We start from the raw sequence: 17,557 nt of genomic DNA on the forward strand, positions 1-17,557 counted from the left end.
TTCGAGTTTGTATGTGGTGAAATTAAAGTGGGAATCAGGAATCTGACTCTAGGTACTGAATTCTTTATTACTGTAGGATGTTCTACTGGTCTCCTTCCTCAAGGATTAAGTATTAGAATCAAGTGAAAATTATTATACATTTTATTATTTTTTCTTTTTTTCTTTTTAATTTTATTTTTAAACGTTACAATATTGTATTAGTTTTGCCAAATATCGAAATGAATCCGCCACAGGTATACCCGCGTTCCCCATCCTGAACCCTCCTCCCTCCTCCCTCCTCTACCCTCCCTCTGGGTCGTCCCAGTGCACCAGCCCCAAGCATCCAGTACCGTGCATCGAACCTGGACTGGCGACTCGTTTCATACATGATATTATACATTTTAAAAGAATGATAAATTGGCTCACGACTTTCCATACACTAGTGATAATCTAGAAATTAAGATTTAAAAATATTTTTATATTGACCAAGTTGATTTTAAAATACCCTTTAAAGGGAAAACTTGCAAGAATAAGCAGGATAATTTTTATAAAGAACAACGCAGTGGCTTTCATTACCAGTTATTATAATTTATGATGGTGCTGAGGCTTGATATATGTGACTTTGGCTGAGGAATTAAAAAAAATAAAACCTGAGGCAAAACAAAGAAGCCAGAAACAGTACACTGGTTGTTCATCTGCTAACCTGTTCTGAATTTTCTTTAATTATTCATGATTGAAAGTCAAGTGTAAGTGTTAGTTGCTCAGTGATGTCTTACTCTTCCCAACCCCATGAACTGTATCCCACCAGGCTCCTCTGTCCATGGGATTTCCTAGGCAAGAATACCAGAGTGGATTGCTGTCTACTCCTCCAGGGGTTTTGTCCAACCCAGAAATCTGCATAGCAGGCCGATTCTTTACCATCTGAGCCACCAAGGAACCCCACTCATCACTGATTGGGACCCAGTTATAGAACAGGTCCTCGTCACATCACCGCAATGCCAGTCACACTCTCTTTCCTGTGAGTGTTCAGGTTTTGAAAGAATGCTCATGTCTCTTGTCCTTCCTCTTTGTCCCCCGCTTCCTGGGCACCTTGCATCCTGTCTCCATCCTCCCACCCTAAACCTGCTCTGTAAACTGAAGAAAGCTGTGGTCCTGTCAAGGCCTGTTCCCTCCCCAGAGGGAGGAGAGTGACACCTGTATGGAGAGGCGGCCTACTCAGCAAACTACAGATGGGGCCACACCTTGGACAAGACACGTGAACAAGGAAGACACCGCATGATCGCACCTCTCTCAGGACTCCAGCCTCTGGCCGAAGTGGCTTAAGAGTCACATTTGCTCTGTGAATGAAAACACTGTTGCAACATTTGTGTTCAGTCGCTCAGTCTTGCTGAACTCTTTGCAACCCCATGGACTGTAGCCTGTCAGGTTCCTCTGTCCATGGAATTTTCCAGGCAAGAATTTAAAGCATAATAACTGTCTCCCTCCCACTACCTACCCTGCCATGGAAAACAACATCGGTCCTAATGATAAAACATTCAATTGTGTAGATGTGAGAAGTGTATGCTTTTATTTGCACAAGAGGAGACTTGCTCTGGGTCTCTCGCCGAGTTCCTCAGCTGGGCTGCCTCCATCAGCTCGGCTTTATTTTGCAGCAAACAGTGAATGCCCAGCAGGGTCTTCTGAAGGGCTCATAGCTCGGTGTCCCTTGCTTCAGGCAGATTCCACCGGGAAGACGGGAGGGTCTTTCAAAACTGAACGCCCTAGTGCTGTCTGGGAATGGAAAAGACATTTTGTTTTTCTTTCTAATTTTATTTTATTTTTAAACTTTACATAATTGTATTAGTTTTGCCAAATATCAAAATGAATCTGCCACAGGTATACATGTGTTCCCCATCCCGAACCCTCCTCCCTCCTCCCTCCCCATACCATCCCTCTGGGCCATCCCAGTGCACCAGCCCCAAGCATCCAGCATCGTGCATCGAACCTGGACTGGCAACTCGTTTCCTACATGATATTTTACATGTTTCATTGCCATTCTCCCAAATCTTCCCACCCTCTCTCTCTCCCACAGAGTCCATAAGACTGTTCTATACATCAGTGTCTCTTTTGCTGTCTCGTACACAGGGTTATTGTTACCATCTTTCTAAATTCCATATATATGTGTTAGTATACTGTATTTATGTTTTTCCTTCTGGCTTACTTCACTCTGTATAATAGGCTCCAGTTTCATCCACCTCATTAGAACTGATTCAAATGTATTCTTTTTAATGGCTGAGTAATACTCCATTGTGTATATGTACCACAGCTTTCTTATCCATTCATCTGCTGATGGACATCTAGGTTGCTTCCGTGTCTTGGCTATTATAAAAAGTGCTGCAATGAACATTGGGGTACACATGTCTCTTTCCCTTCTGGTTTCCTCAGTGTGTATGCCCAGCAGTGGGATTGCTGGATCATAAGGCAGTTCTATTTCCAGTTTTTTAAGGAATCTCCACACTGTTCTCCATAGTGGGTGTACTAGTTTGCATTCCCACCAACAGTGTAAGAGGGTTCCCTTTTCTCCACACCCTCTCCAGCATTTATTGCTTGTAGACTTTTGGATCGCAGCCATTCTGACTGGTGTGAAATGGTACCTCATAGTGGTTTGATTTCCATTTCTCTGATAATGAGTGATGTTGAGCATCTTTTCATGTGTTTGTTAGCCATCTGTATGTCTTCTTTGGAGAAATGTCTTTTTAGTTCTTTGGCCCATTTTTTGATTGGGTCATTTATTTTTCTGGAGTTGAGCTGTAGGAGTTGCTTGTATATTTTTGAGATTAGTTGTTTGTCCGTTGCTTCATTTGCTATTATTTTCTCCCATTCTGAAGGCTGTCTTTTCACCTTGCTAATAGTTTCCTTTGATGTGCAGAAGCTTTTAAGGTTAATTAGGTCCCATTTGTTTATTTTTGCTTTTATTTCCAATATTCTGGGAGGTGGGTCATAGAGGATCCTGCTGTGATGTATGTCGGAGAGTGTTTTGCCTATGTTCTCCTCTAGGAGTTTTATAGTTTCTGGTCTTACGTTTAGATCTTTAATCCATTTTGAGTTTATTTTTGTGTATGGTGTTAGAAAGTGGTCTAGTTTCATTCTTTTACAAGTGGTTGACCAGATTTCCCAGCACCACTTGTTAAAGAGATTGTCTTTAATCCATTGTATATTCTTGCTTCCTTTGTCAAAGATAAGGTGTCCATATGTGCGTGGATTTATCTCTGGGCTTTCTATTTTATTCCATTGATCAATATTTCTGTCTTTGTGCCAGGACCATACTGTCTTGATAACTGTGGCTTTGTAGTAGAGCCTTAAGTCAGGTAGGTTGATTCCTCCAGTTCCATTCTTCTTTCTCAAGATCGCTTTGGCTATTCGAGGTTTTTTGTATTTCCATACAAATTGTGAAATTATTTGTTCTAGCTCTGTGAAGAATACTGTTGGTAGCTTGATAGGGATTGCGTTGAATCTATAAATTGCTTTGGGTAGTATACTCATTTTCACTATATTGATTCTTCCAATCCATGAACATGGTATATTTCTCCATCTATTAGTGTCCTCTTTGATTTCTTTCACCAGTGTTTTATAGTTTTCTATATATAGGTCTTTAGTTTCTTTAGGTAGATATATTCCTAAGTATTTTATTCTTTCCGTTGCAATGGTGAATGGAATTGTTTCCTTAATTTCTCTTTCTGTTTTCTCATTATTAGTGTATAGGAATGCAAGGGATTTCTGTGTGTTGATTTTATATCCTGCAACTTTACTATAATCATTGATTAGTTCTAGTAATTTTCTGGTGGAGTCTTCAGGGTTTTCTATGTAGAGGATCATGTCATCTGCAAACAGGGAGAGTTTTACTTCTTCTTTTCCAATTTGGATTCCTTTTACTTCTTTTTCTGCTCTGATTGCTGTGGCCAAAACTTCCAAAACTATGTTGAATAGTAATGGTGAAAGTGGGCACCCTTGTCTTGTTCCTGACTTTAAAGGAAATGCTTTCAATTTTTCACCATTGAGGATAATGTTTGCTGTGGGTTTGTCATATATAGCTTTTATTATGTTGAGGTATGTTCCTTCTATTCCTGCTTTCTGGAGAGTTTTTATCATAAATGGATGTTGAAATTTGTCAAAGGCTTTCTCTGCATCTATTGAGATAATCATATGGTTTTTATTTTCCAATTTGTTAATGTGGTGTATAACATTGATTGATTTGCGGATATTGAAGAATCCTTGCATCCCTGGGATAAAGCCCACTTGATCATGGTGTATGATCTTTTTAATGTGTTGTTGGATTCTGATTGCTAGAATTTTGTTAAGGATTTTTGCATCTATGTTCATCAGTGATATTGGCCTGTAGTTTTCTTTTTTTGTGGCATCTTTGTCAGGTTTTGGTATTAGGGTGATGGTGGCCTCATAGAATGAGTTTGGAAGTTTACCTTCCTCTGCAATTTTCTGGAAGAGTTTGAGCAGGATAGGTGTTAGCTCTTCTCTAAATTTTTGGTAGAATTCAGCTGTGAAGCCGTCTGGACCTGGGCTTTTGTTTGCTGGAAGATTTTTGATTACAGTTTCAATTTCCGTGCTTGTGATGGGTCTGTTAAGGTTTTCTATTTCTTCCTGGTCCAGTTTTGGAAAGTTGTACTTTTCTAAGTATTTGTCCATTTCTTCCATGTTGCCCATTTTATTGGCATATAATTGTTGATAGTAGTCTCTTATGATCCTTTGTATTTCTATGTTGTCTGTTGTGATCTCTCCATTTTCTTTTCTAATTTTGTTGATTTGATTTTTCTCCTTGTTTCTTGATGAGTCTGGCTAATGGTTTGTCAATTTTATTTATCCTTTCAAAGAACCAGCTTTTGGTTTTGTTGATTTTTGCTATGGTCTCTTTTGTTTCTTTTGCATTTATTTCTGCTCTAATTTTTAAGATTTCTTTCCTTCTACTAACCCTGGGGTTCTTCATTTCTTCCTTTTCTAGTTGCTTTAGGTATAGAGTTAGGTTATTTATTTGACTTTTTTCTTGTTTCTTGAGGTGTGCCTGTATTGCTATGAACTTTCCCCTTAGGACTGCTTTTACCGTGTCCCACAGGTTTTGGGTTGTTGTGTTTTCATTTTCATTCGTTTCTATGCAATTTTGATTTCTTTTTTGATTTCTTCTGTGATAAGTTGGTTATTCAGCAGCGTGTTGTTCAGCCTCCATATGTTGGAATTTTTAATAGTTTTTCTCCTGTAATTGAGATCTAATCTTACTGCATTGTGGTCAGAACAAATGCTTGGAATGATTTCTATTTTTTTGAATTTACCAAGGCTAGCTTTATGGCCCAGGATGTGATCTATCCTGGAGAAGGTTCCATGTGCACTTGAGAAAAAGGTGAAATTCATTGTTTTGGAATGAAATGTCCTATAGATATCAATTAGGTCTAACTGGTCTATTGTATCATTTAAAGTTTGTGTTTCCTTGTTAATTTTCTGTTTAGTTGATCTATCCATAGGTGTGAGTGGGGTATTAAAGTCTCCCAGTATTATTGTGTTATTGTTAATTTCTCCTTTCATACTTGTTAGCATTTTTCTTACGTACTGTGGTGCTCCTGTGTTGGGTGCATATATATTTACAATCGTTATATCTTCTTCTTGGATTGATCCTTTGATCATTATGTAGTGACCTTCTTTGTCTCTTTTCACAGCCTTTGTTTTATAGTCTATTTTATCTGATATGAGTATTACTACTCCTGCTTTCTTTTGGTCCCTATTTGCATGGAAAATCTTTTTCCAGCCCTTCACTTTCAGTCTGTATGTGTCCCCTGTTTTGAGGTGGGTCTCTTGTAGACAACATATGTAGGGGTCTTGTTTTTGTATCCATTCAGCTAGTCTTTGTCTTTTGGTTGGGGCATTCAACCCATTTATGTTTAAGGTAATTACTGATAAGTATGATCCCGTTGCCATTTACTTTATTGTTTTGGGTTCGAGTTTATACACCATTTTTGTGTTTCCTATCTAGAGAATATCCTTTAGTATTTGTTGGAGAGCTGGTTTGGTGGTGCAGAATTCTCTCAGCTTTTGCTTGTCTGAAAAGCTTTTGATTTCTCCTTCATACTTGAATGAGATCCTTGCTGGGTACAATAATCTGGGCTGTAGGTTATTTTCTTTCATCATTTTAAGTATGTCTTGCCATTCCCTCCTGGCTTGAAGAGTTTCTATTGAAAGATCAGCTGTTATCCTTATGGGAATTCCATTGTGTGTTATTTGTTGTTTTTCCCTTGCTGCTTTTAATATTTGTTCTTTGTGTTTGATCTTTGTTAATTTGATTAATATGTGTCTTGGGGTGTTTCTCCTTGGGTTTATCCTGTTTGGAACTCTCTGGGTTTCTTGGACTTGGGTGATTATTTTCTTCCCCATTTTAGGGAAGTTTTCCACTATTATCTCCTCAAGTATTTTCTCATGGTCTTTCTTTTTGTCTTCTTCTTCTGGAACCCCTATGATTCGAATGTTGTAGCATTTAGTATTTTCCTGGAGGTCTCTGAGATTGTCCTCATTTCTTTTAATTCGTTTTTCTTTTATCCTCTCTGATTCATTTATTTCTACCATTCTATCTTCTAATTCACTAATCCTATCTTCTGCCTCTGTTTTTCTACTATTTGTTGCCTCCAGAGTGTTTTTAATTTCATTTATTGCATTATTCATTATATATTGACTCTTTTTTATTTCTTCTAGGTCCTTGTTAAACCTTTCTTGCATCTTCTCAATCCTTGTCTCCAGGCTATTTATCTGTTATTCCATTTTAGTTTCAAGATTTTGGATCAATTTCACTATCATTATTCGGAATTCTTTATCAGGTAGATTCCCTATCTCTTCCTCTTTTGTTTGGTTTGGTGGGCATTTATCCTGTTCCTTTATCTGCTGAGTATTCCTCTGTCTCTTCATCTTGTTTAAATTGCTGAGTTTGGGGTGTCCTTTCTGTATTCTGGCAGTTTGTGGAGTTCTCTTTATTGTGGAATTTCCTCACTGTGTGTGGGTTTGTACAGGTGGCTTGTCAAGGTTTCCTGGTTAGCGAAGCTTGTGTCGGTGTTCTGGTGGGTGGAGCTGTATTTCTTCTCTCTGGAGTGCAATGAAATGTCCAGTAATGAGTTATGAGATGTCTATAGTTTTGGGGTGACTTTGGGCAGCCTGTATCTTGAAGCTCAGGGCTGTGTTCCTTTGTTGCTGGAGAATTTGCTTGGTATGTCTTGCCCTGGAACTTATTGGCCCTTGTGTGGTGCTTGGTTTCAGTGTTGGTATGGAGGCATTTGATGAGCTCCTGTCAATTAATGTTCCTTGGAGTCAGGAGTTCCCTGGAGTCAGGGTTTGGACTTAAGTCTCCTGCTTCCGGTTATCGGTCTTATTTTTACAGTAGTTTCAAAACTTCTCCTTCTATACAGCACCATTGATAAAACATCTACATTAAAGATGAAAAGTTTCTCTATGATGAGGGTCACTCAGAGAGGTTCACAGGGTTACATGGAGAAGAGAAGAGGGAGGAGGGAGTTAGAGGTGACCCAAATGAGATGAGTTGAATCAATAGTGGAGAGAGTGGGCTAGCCAGTAGTCACTTCCTTATGTGCACTCCACAACTGGACCACTCAGAGATGTTCACGGGGTTATACAGAGAAGAGAAGAAGGAGGAAGGTAACAGAGGTGGCCAGAAGGATAAAAGGGGGGAATGAAAAGGAGGGAGACAGATCCAGCCAGTAATCAGTTCCCTAAGTGTTCTCCACCGTCTGGAACACACAGAAATTCACAGAGTTGGGTAGAGTAGAGAGGGGTTAGGGAGGAGACACAGGCGACCTGGTGGAGAAAAAGGAGAGTCCAAAGGGAGAGAGAGCAGTCAAGCCAGTAATCTCGCTCCCTAGTGAAAAATGGGTCCTGAAGATTGGGTCCTTAAAGGTACAAAATTGGTAACAAATACATAAAAGCAAAAATTAAAAATCTAGAGTAGAGTTTTGGATTTCAAAAATACGATGTTAAAGAAAAGAAGAAGGAAAAGAAAGAGAGAAAAAACGAACAAACAAAAACAAACAAGGTCGCGAAAATTATAAAGAAAGTACAGGTACAAAATTGATAACTAATACCAGAAAGCAAAAATTTTAAATCTAGAGTAGAGTTTGGAATTTCAAAAATACGATGTTGAAAAAAAGAAGAAGGAAAAGAAAGAGAGAAAAAACGAACAAACAAAAACAAACAAGGTCGTGAAAATTATAAAGAAAGTACAGGTACAAAATTGATAACTAATACCAGAAAGCAAAAATTAAAAATCTAGAGTAGAGTTTGGAATTTCAAAAATACAATGTTAAAAAAAAAAAAAGAAGAAGAAGAAGAAAAATAAAGAGAGAGAAAAAAACCAAACAAATACAAACAATGTCACAAAAATTATAAAGAAAATACAGGTACAAAATTGATATCAAATACCAAAAAGCCTAAATTAAAAATCTAGAGTAAAGTTTGGAATTTCAGATATACAATGTTATATAAAAGAAGAAGAGAAAGAAACAGAGAAGAAGAAGAAAAAAAAAAGTCACAGAAACTATATAAAAAAAAAAAACTATAGGTACAAAATTGATAACATATACCAAAAAGTGAAAATTAAAAATCTAGAGTAGAGTTTGGAATTTCAAAAATACAATGTTAAAGAAAAGAAGAAAAAAACAAAAACAAAAAACAAACAAACAAAAAAAAACAAGGTCAAAAAATTATAAAATATATATATATGAAGTTTGCTGAAGAAGAAAAAAATAGGGTCTTTTTTTTTTTTTTTTTGCAAAGTAATAGGTTATAAAAGTGAAAATTAAAGGAACAATAGAGGACTTAAAATTTTTTTTTTTAATTAAAAAAAAAGAAAGAATGATCGTAAAAATAATAAAAATATATCTAGGACTTTTTTTTTTTTTTTTTTGTGGGTGTTGTGGGTTCAGTTCATTTTTGGCTAGTTCCTTGGTCACATTTATATTTCTCAAGATCTATAGGCCCCTTCCTATGTAGTCCATAGTAACCACAGGGTTTTGATCTATTGCCTGTAGCTTCCAAGGCGTTTCCCTCTGTTATATCTTCTTCTGTTTGCTAGTCTCTTCAGTATCTGGTTTCCGCCCTGACACAAAGGGCACGGTGGAGGACACTTTTTTTTTTTTTTTTTTTAGGCTTACTTGTTCAGTCGCACTGTGGGGAGGGAGGGAGGGATGCTGCAAACAAATAACACTGGCGTGGGCTCGCAGTGCCTCAGCCACCCTGGGTCTGCCCCCGCTCACGGCGCATGTAGCCTCCCTGTCCACACTGCTCGGACTCTAGGTTGTTCCGCTGGGAACAATCCGAGGCTGGCCCTGGGCTGCATGCACCTCCCAGGTCCAAGCCGCTCAGGTTCAGGCACTCGAGTAGTCCTCAGAGGTGCAGACTCAGTTGGGCCTGCGTTTTGTGCTCTTCCCAGGTCCGAGCAGCTCAGGTGATGAGGTGTTTGGCGAGCACCAATGCTGCGACTTATCGCCTCCCCGCCACTCGGTTATCTGGGTGTAAAACCGGTGCACCTTCTCAGGCAGATGTTGACCGTCCAGACCCCCAAGAAGTTTTAGTTAGCAAAGAAGCCTGCTTACAGTTTGGTATATAATGTCTCTCTGGGGCTGCGATTGCCCCCTTCCGGCTCTGGCTGCCTGTCACCGGAGGGGGAAGATCTGCAGCCGGCTATCTCTGTTCAGTCCTTTGTTCTGTGCACAGGCCTGGCGGTCTTAGGTTAGGGCTGGCTTTTCGCGTGGTAGATATCCCACAGTCTGGTTTGCTAGCCCAAATTATTTCGCTCAGATAGCGCTCAGGGTATTCAGGCCAGATTCTTACTCTCAGCGATGCAGCCCACGCCGCGCCTCCCTGCCCAGCCCCCGCTTGCTAATGGCGGATGCAGGCGTCTGCGCTGCTTCTCCACTGGGGGAGTTACCGTAGGGCTCGCAATCTGCGAGTTTTAATTGTTTATTTATTCTTTCTCCCTGTTATGTTGCCCTCTGTGCTTCCAAAGCTCGGCACAGATTTGGCAGTGAGAAGGTTTCCTGGTGTTTGGAAACTTCTCTCTTTTTAAGATTCCCTTCCCGGGACGGAACTCCGTCCCTCCCTCTTTTGTCTCTTTTTTTTGTCTTTAATATTTTTTCCTACCTCCTTTCGAAGAGTTGGGTTGCTTTTCTGGGTGCCTGATGTCCTCTGCCAGCATTCAGAAGTTGTTTTGTGGAATTTACTCGACTTTTAAATGCTCTTTTGATGAATTTGTGGGGGAGAAAGTGTTCTCCCCGTCCTACTCCTCCGCCATCTTGGCTCCTCCCCCTCTGGAAAAGACATTTATATGAAGCCTCGTGGAAGTCCCATGAGGAAATCTGGGGGGGGGGGGGGGTCTCACCATCTGACTGGGATCCCCTTCTTTCCCAGCTAAACACCAATAGCAAACGTACCCCTCGTATCCTTCATTCTCTGTTCTGATGTAAAATGTCAGTGTTGCTGATGAATCTGGTTCGAGAAGATCCCACGTGTGGGAGCAACTAAGCCCCTGAGACACCATCATAAGCCTGTGCCCCGGAACCTGGGATCCACAGTGAGAAGCCCCTGCAATGAGAAACATGTGCCCTGCAACTGGAGATCAGCCTGTGCTCTCCAGAACTAGAGAAAAGCCTGTGCAGCCATGAAGAGATCCTCAAAGCCAACTTCCTTATTTCACAGAAGAGGAAATTGTGGCCAAACAAGGTCAAAATCATGTCTAGGGGTTATCCTCTGGTAAATGTCTTTTATGCTGCAAACTATTTCTCAGTTATGACAATGCAAAAATTAACTTGTTTCTATCCATTTCCCCTGTTTTCCTGTTTCTTTTATCCCTTCTTTCTCCTGTCAAAGATCAACTTCCTCAATCTCCAAAAATGAAACAAGGTTTTTCAAAAACAGTTTTTAAAGACAGTTGCTGTGTTTTAAATAGATGCTTCCACCTTTTTTTCTTTATGTGTAATTTCTTCTGTAAAAACCTTTGATTTTTCTTCCAGGGCTTGATGAAGAATTTCAACTCATGCATGAAGCACAAGTTGTAGTTTCAGCCAAGATGTCCTTGGGTGGTCAGAAATGACTGTGTCTAGTGAAGAAATGGAGGGAATTCTAATGACAACACCAACACCCAGTGCTTCTGCCACCCTGGGATTAAGTCTACCACTCTTGCAGGGTCAAAATGGAGATGACTGAGTTCATGTCAAGATTTCTGTTTGAAAAGTTAGAGTGAGATAAAAATCCACATTGGGTCTAGTAATGTGGGCTAATTCTGATTATGGGCTCTGAGTGAAATCTCTGGAGGATGTATGGGCTGTGAGAAAATTGTTCAAGGCAAGCTGGTTGCTACTTCAAAGGAGAGAAAATAGAAATGGAGGGAAGAAGGGAGGGAGAGAGAGCAGTCACAGAATATCATAAAGTTCTTCTTCAGTTTTGGGGCCATAAAAGGCCCCAGTCTGCTCCCCACGTGCACCTCCAGCAGAGCAGGCCAGGGAGCATGTGGCCCTGGGTTAGCACATCTCTTCTCTGTCAGGTCCTGGCAGCTCTGTTCCCACCCGGCTCTGCTCTGAGGAGCTTACTGACTGCACTCTGACAGGACAGGCCTCACTCTGAGCCCTCATTATCTCCCTAGAGAAACAGTATGACGTCCTTGAGTCATGAACGAGTTGGGAGTCCTGTTACGTGTCGACCTTGTTTCACCTACAAGACTCCGAGGTCTTGAAAACCCAAGACTGAGACTCCTCAGCGTTGAGCCCTTAGGTGTGAACCAGACGGAGAATAACTCGAGCCAGGAAACAGGAAGCACCTTTGACAGAACCATAGGAACGTGGGGTTTTTCTCCTTCATCTGTGCCCAGACTTCTCACATTCAAGCCTGGGGTCCCACGCCTTCCACGCTGGACCCTGAGTGGGCTCACTCATCGCTCCTGAATCAGGGGTTCAGGAACCCGGACTCCCGGCCTGCCCGCCTCTGCACACACTCCAGTCTCGGGGTCGTGCTTCCAGTGAGAACAAGAAGGGGGCCTTCAAGCCCCTGACACTCTGCCTCCGGTCGGTTTGGGGGAGGCACCACCCCACGTGTGCATGGGCGGCTTTGGGTCTTGGGCCGCGGTCAGCTGCCATGAGCGTCCGTTGCCCCTGGAAGTGTATCGGGCATTGGGTGGCACCACGCCGGCTTTTAGCAGAGTGCCCCAGGACCCTCTCAGTGCAGAGCGCCCCAGGACCCTCCTGGGATCCTCCCTGCAGCCTCCGGAGCACCTGTTCCCTCCGCGGGGAGCAGGACCACACGGAGGTCAGGTGGACTGAGCCCCGGGTGGATGCAGAGCCGGGCCCCGCCACCACGCGTGTCCCGTCCCGCAGCCCCCTCGCTCCCTCAGAAGCAGCCTCAGACACCTCTGGGATGTTGTGTGGAAAGATGACGCTGGACTGAGTCTTTGGACCCGGACTCTGGTCTCGGCTCCGCCTTTGACTACAGGTCATGTCCCAACGGTGCCTGCGCATCCTCGTTGGCGAGATGCCAGAGCTGGGTGAGCTGACCCCCAGGGCCCCTTGGTTCTGAGGCACGTGGCTCCAGGCGCTCTGGAGAGGCGCGTGGGCCCGACGCAGAGTGGGCACAGCGGAAGGACGGCTGCTCGCCTGTTCCTTGGGCTCCTGCCTGAGGTCCCCCAAGCCAAGACCCGTCTGCCTGGGCCCTCGGCTTCCCTCACTCACCTCCTCTTCCTCCTGTGGGCAGCAGGGCCTGAGGAGACTCTCCTTCGTCCTCCAGGGCCTGTTCCTGGAGGTGCCCTGACGCCCGCTGTGTTCCCATCACCGGGCCCTAGTGAACCAGAGAAATCACTGAGTGGGCACCTGCAGACCCGCGGCGCCTCTTGGCAGGGACCCAAGGGCCAGCGCTGGGCACCGGGGCCTCTGTTCCCAGGCCTGGCTCATCGGCAGAGACTGGAGGGGACGCGAGGCTGCAAAATGCGGGGGGCTCGTCACTGCCCATCCCACTCAGCAAGCTCAAGGAGCCAGTCATCGCCGACCCCCGAGAGCTGAGCTGCTGGGCGAGTGGAGGGTGTGGGAGGGTCCGAGCGCTGCTGCAGCGCCAGGAACACTGAGGACGGGAGGAGATAGAAGGAGGAGAACAGCTCTTTGTGACACCGTGGCATGGCCTTAGGGCTCAGATGGTCAGATACCCCTGCAGAAAGGAGGAAATCAAGAGGAAATAGGGCGGCATGTCAGCAAGAAAAAGAGAGAAAACCTGTCTGGGGAGACAATGTAGTAAATCATACCTAGACGTGCGCTTGAACCATCGCATCAGCTGGAAAGTAGGGGGCAGGGGCGGGGAAGCAACGAACTCAGCTCAGAAAAAGTGAAGAGTCTTGAGGTGCTTCATCAGGTGCATTTGAAATAGGGAGACAAAAAAATGGTTAGGTTGAAAATGACAAAAATACTTTGGCAATAAAAAGTGTCCATAAAAGGAAATAGCACAACATTGCTTAATTTCACCATTTTAATCTTCTTTTATTTTCTGATTTCTCTTCTGATTATTATTCAGAACTCTAGACATTTTCTCCATGAAAGAGTGTCATTACTGAGTCTTAGGATTAACTGAGAAAACACCAATTTTAGAGTCAGGAAACCAGGGCTGTGGCTCCAGAGATGCCCCTTGCCTCTGGACCCCTGGGAAATAAGTAGCCTCTCTTTTCTGGACCTTAGTTTTCTCATCTGGAAAATGCAATGATCACTTAGGTCCCTCCAACTCTGAGATGCTACAGCATCTGAGCCCATGGCTCCCACCTGCTGACACTAGGCTCTGAAGAATGGTTTCTTAGCAAAAAGATACTTCCTGCACTAAGTAAAAGCCAAATTATCTGCCTCTGGGGAAAATATGTTTGTCCCTCGTGCTTAATAAAAGGAAGTCAGTTACTCAGAATGTAGGCTTATCTTCCTGCTTCATGTTACACGAGTATAGTAATCTAACATCCTTGAAGTTTCTGGGCAAAGCACTCAAGTGAGAGAAATTACACCAAGATAGGAAACAGTCAGATGGGTCCCTTTGGGCATCACCTGGTTCTCAGTTTCTAGCACTCTCCTGGCCCCCTTTCCAGGCACAGGGCAGCTTGGCTCAGCACCATTCTTCCTGAGACCCATTTCCTCTGCTCCCACGATTTCCAGTTCCTAGGCAGAATCAGGTACAAAATGAACAAAATGTGGACCCAGAATGCCAGGGGCTTTCAGCTGGATCAAACAGATCCACACTGTAACAGTTCATCACTATTTACTGCAATGAGGAGGAGGGGTCTTAAAGGAAGGAAGGGCTGTTCCTGTTCCTATGGTGTGGGGGTGGGAGCAGGGGGAGAGGTTGGTAAAACTTTGCTGTGAGGTCAGTTTTTGATTTATGGTCTAAGGGATGAGTCAGTATTTATGAGGCAGACACACACACAGTGGTGAAGCCAGTCCTGGAAAAAGGAAGATCATAGGCAAAGATAGAAAGGTGTAGATTTCACTGTGAATTTGGGAAGTCATGTGTCCTTTGGCTAAAGAAAAAGGAAACACTGTAGGATATGTAGACTCAGGTTTGGATATTTGAATTTGTCTTGTAAGCAAAGAGAAGAAACTGAAGGACTTTAAATGAGAAAATAACACTGTCAAGTTTGTAATCTGGAAATAACTCAGTAGCTATATATAGACTGGATTCAGGAAGCGAAGGTAAAAGACTGTTATAAACCCATAATATATAAAACAGCTAGCTATTGGGAAGCTGCTGTATAGCACAGGAAGCTCAGCTTCAGGAAGGAGAAGAGATGTGCTGACTTGACCATCACATGAGGGAACCACACTGGTAGGAAGCAGTCTGCTTAGGAGGCAGCAGTTGTGAATCTGGTTCTGAGATTGGGGATGGTCCATTTGTGTTATTCTCATTGGTTACCCATTGAAAGAAGGTATTCATAGTAACAATCATTCATCATAGGAAGAAATCCCTGTAGCCTGGAACCCAATTCTTTCTACTCCCCTACAAAACCTCTTTAAAGTAGATTGTACAGGGACAGCCCTGGTGGTCCAGTGGTTAAGATTCTGAGCTCCCAATTCTGGGGCACAGGCACAATCCCTGGTCAGGGAATTAGATCCCACATGCCACAGCTAAGAGTTCACGTGTCGCAACTGAAGATTGTGCATGCAACAGCTAAGAGCCGGCACAAATTAAAAAACAAACAAACAAAAAAATAGAATCAGTATAAAGCAAGCAGTTAAATACAATAAATTAAGAAAAATAGCACAGGAATATTTCACCTGGACAAAGAGGAGTCATCATCAAACAGAAACCATTCAGAATCTCTCCAAAGATGGTAAAAGAAAAAGGAGGTGGTGGGGACCTTGGAAGAGGGGCAGGGAGAAGAGACAGGAAAGTGTGCAGGGAGCTTGGAGAGAATCACATGCCACTCGTGGGCTCAGACGTAGACACACCTGGAGGCCACAATTGTTTAAATTCACTTCTGGTTACTTTGATTTCTTTGAAAACCTGGCATAACCTCTCTCAGCTGAGAGTGGGCATGGGGAGATGACAGGAGCTTTGGAGGAGAAGGTGCCACGTGAAGCAGTCGTGGGGAGTGAAGGCAAGCAGAGGGGAAGGAGACGTCCAAGCAGGACCAGTGGGAGACAGGACCCACTGTGCATGAGGCGTCCTGAAAACAAGCTGAAACCTGGGGCGTTTGAACGGGCTTAGCAGCATCAGGTCAAGGATTCTAGGTTCTTCAGTTACAAAGGATTGAGCCAGAAAGACAGGAGGTGGAAGTCGAGAATGGTTGCTTAAAACTGAGATTACAGAGGGTTCACAGGTCCTGGCTGAGAGGGTTTTGTTTGTGTGTTTTCCCTTCTTGACACCAACTGTGTGTCCAGGGCTTCAGCTCAGTTCTGACACTAACCACCCCAGAAGGAGGGGCAGCCTCACAGGTATGATCCCAGTTCTACAAGACTGTCCCCAACCCTTGAGTCCCCATCCTCCACACACTTCTGCCCAACTTGGCTACAAACTAAGGAATCCCAGTACCTCCCCCTTCAAGTTGTATGATTTGCTAGACTGACTCACAGAACTCCAGAAAACGCCAGAGGAAGGGCCAGGCCACGGCCCCCTCCCCAGGCTCCTTTGTTTTAGAAACCTTGGTTGATTTCTGTAACTGACCATTTGGGTCACTTGTTTGTTGGTTTCTCTTCCTACACTTTAAATTCTCCCTCATATGTTTTAAATTCACCAATAGAGCATCCTTGAATGGAGAAGGCACTGGCAACCCACTGTAGTATTCTTGCCTGGAAAATCCCAGGGATGGGGGAGCCTTCTCTGGGGGTCGCACAGAGTCAGACATGATTGATGCGACTTAGCAGCAGCAGCAGCAGCATCCTTGAAAACTCAGACCTCCAACCCTATACCTGAACAAAAGCAAAAGCCTAGGCTCGCCATGCATTCTCTCCCTACCTGACACCATGGTAGGGAGAGTGTGCTGTTAAGTTTTAGGTCTCCTAAGCAAAAAGCCTCTATTTTTTTTTCTTTTCTTCAAAGCTTTCTGAGTGCATCAGACCCACAGGGGGCAGTCTGACCACAACACTGGCGATTCACAGGCTGAGAATAGCAGAAAATAGTGCAGGACACCCTGGGCTCCCTTTGCCACCCCAGTGATGCCTCCAGCTCCCTGTTGCAGAGGCCACATGCATAATCTGAACCCAGTAAATGACCAAGCCCTCCTTGGTTCTCAGTGTTGGCTCCACAGTCACTGAGGCAACAGACTGTATGGAGTACCTGTCAGGAGCCAAACACAGACAAGTTCGTGGTCCCTTCCCCCTCCCAGAGGTCACTGTTGTTGTTCTTGTTATTGTTCAGTTGCTTTCCCAGTCATGTCTAACTCTGTGACCCCACGGATTGCAGCACTCCAGGTTGCTCTGTCCTTCACTATCTCTTGGGGTTTGCTCAAATTTATGTCCATGAGACTGTGATGCCATCCAACCATCTCATCCTCTGCCACCTCCTTCTCGTGCCCTCAATCTATCCAAAAATCACGGTCTTTTCCAATGAGTTGGCTCTTTGCATCAAGTGGCCAAAGCATCGGGGCTTCAGTATTAGGCTTCCAATGAATATTCTGGGTTGATTTCCCTTAGGATTGACTGGTTGGATCTCCTTGTAGTCCAAGGGACTAACACCCACCATTCAGTGAAGATGAGGGTAAATGTTTTTTAAAGGTAAACTACAATGAAAAACCATGTGAGTTGAGAACTACTGGCATTAAACTATGTGAGCTTATCAGAACTACTGGAATAAAAAGCCAGAGGTCCTTGCACTGCTTAGAATGTGTCCTGACCCCACCAGCCAGATTCCACAGAGTTCTGCAGGCAGGATGAGGAGGAGAGGGTCGGAGAGGAGGAGGGGAGGGGGTCAAGGCACTTGGGGCTGGATGGGGCCATCCCATAGTTTGACAGGGATGCGGGTTCCAGCTGGACACTCAGGATCTGTGTTGCTCAATCTATGCAAGCTCTGCTTCAGTTGAAGATTGGCAAAGACAAAA

General features: G+C 43.6%; 1 long non-coding RNA gene across 1 annotated transcript; it reads right to left on the minus strand.

Annotated features, from left to right (window-relative positions):
- Positions 1 to 1,523: 1,523 nt before the first annotated feature.
- LOC147343469 (uncharacterized) lies at positions 1,524 to 10,323 on the minus strand. Its single transcript, XR_015156027.1, has 2 exons — positions 10,156 to 10,323; positions 1,524 to 1,749 (listed from the first exon to the last, which is right to left on the minus strand). It is a non-coding gene; the product is annotated as an uncharacterized LOC147343469 (long non-coding RNA).
- Positions 10,324 to 17,557: the final 7,234 nt, after the last annotated feature.

This window comes from Bos grunniens, chromosome 27 (assembly GCF_055505025.1).
Source record: "Bos grunniens cultivar Pamir isolate PY7600 chromosome 27, Bosgru_T2T1.0, whole genome shotgun sequence".
Lineage (NCBI taxonomy): Eukaryota > Metazoa > Chordata > Mammalia > Artiodactyla > Bovidae > Bos > Bos grunniens.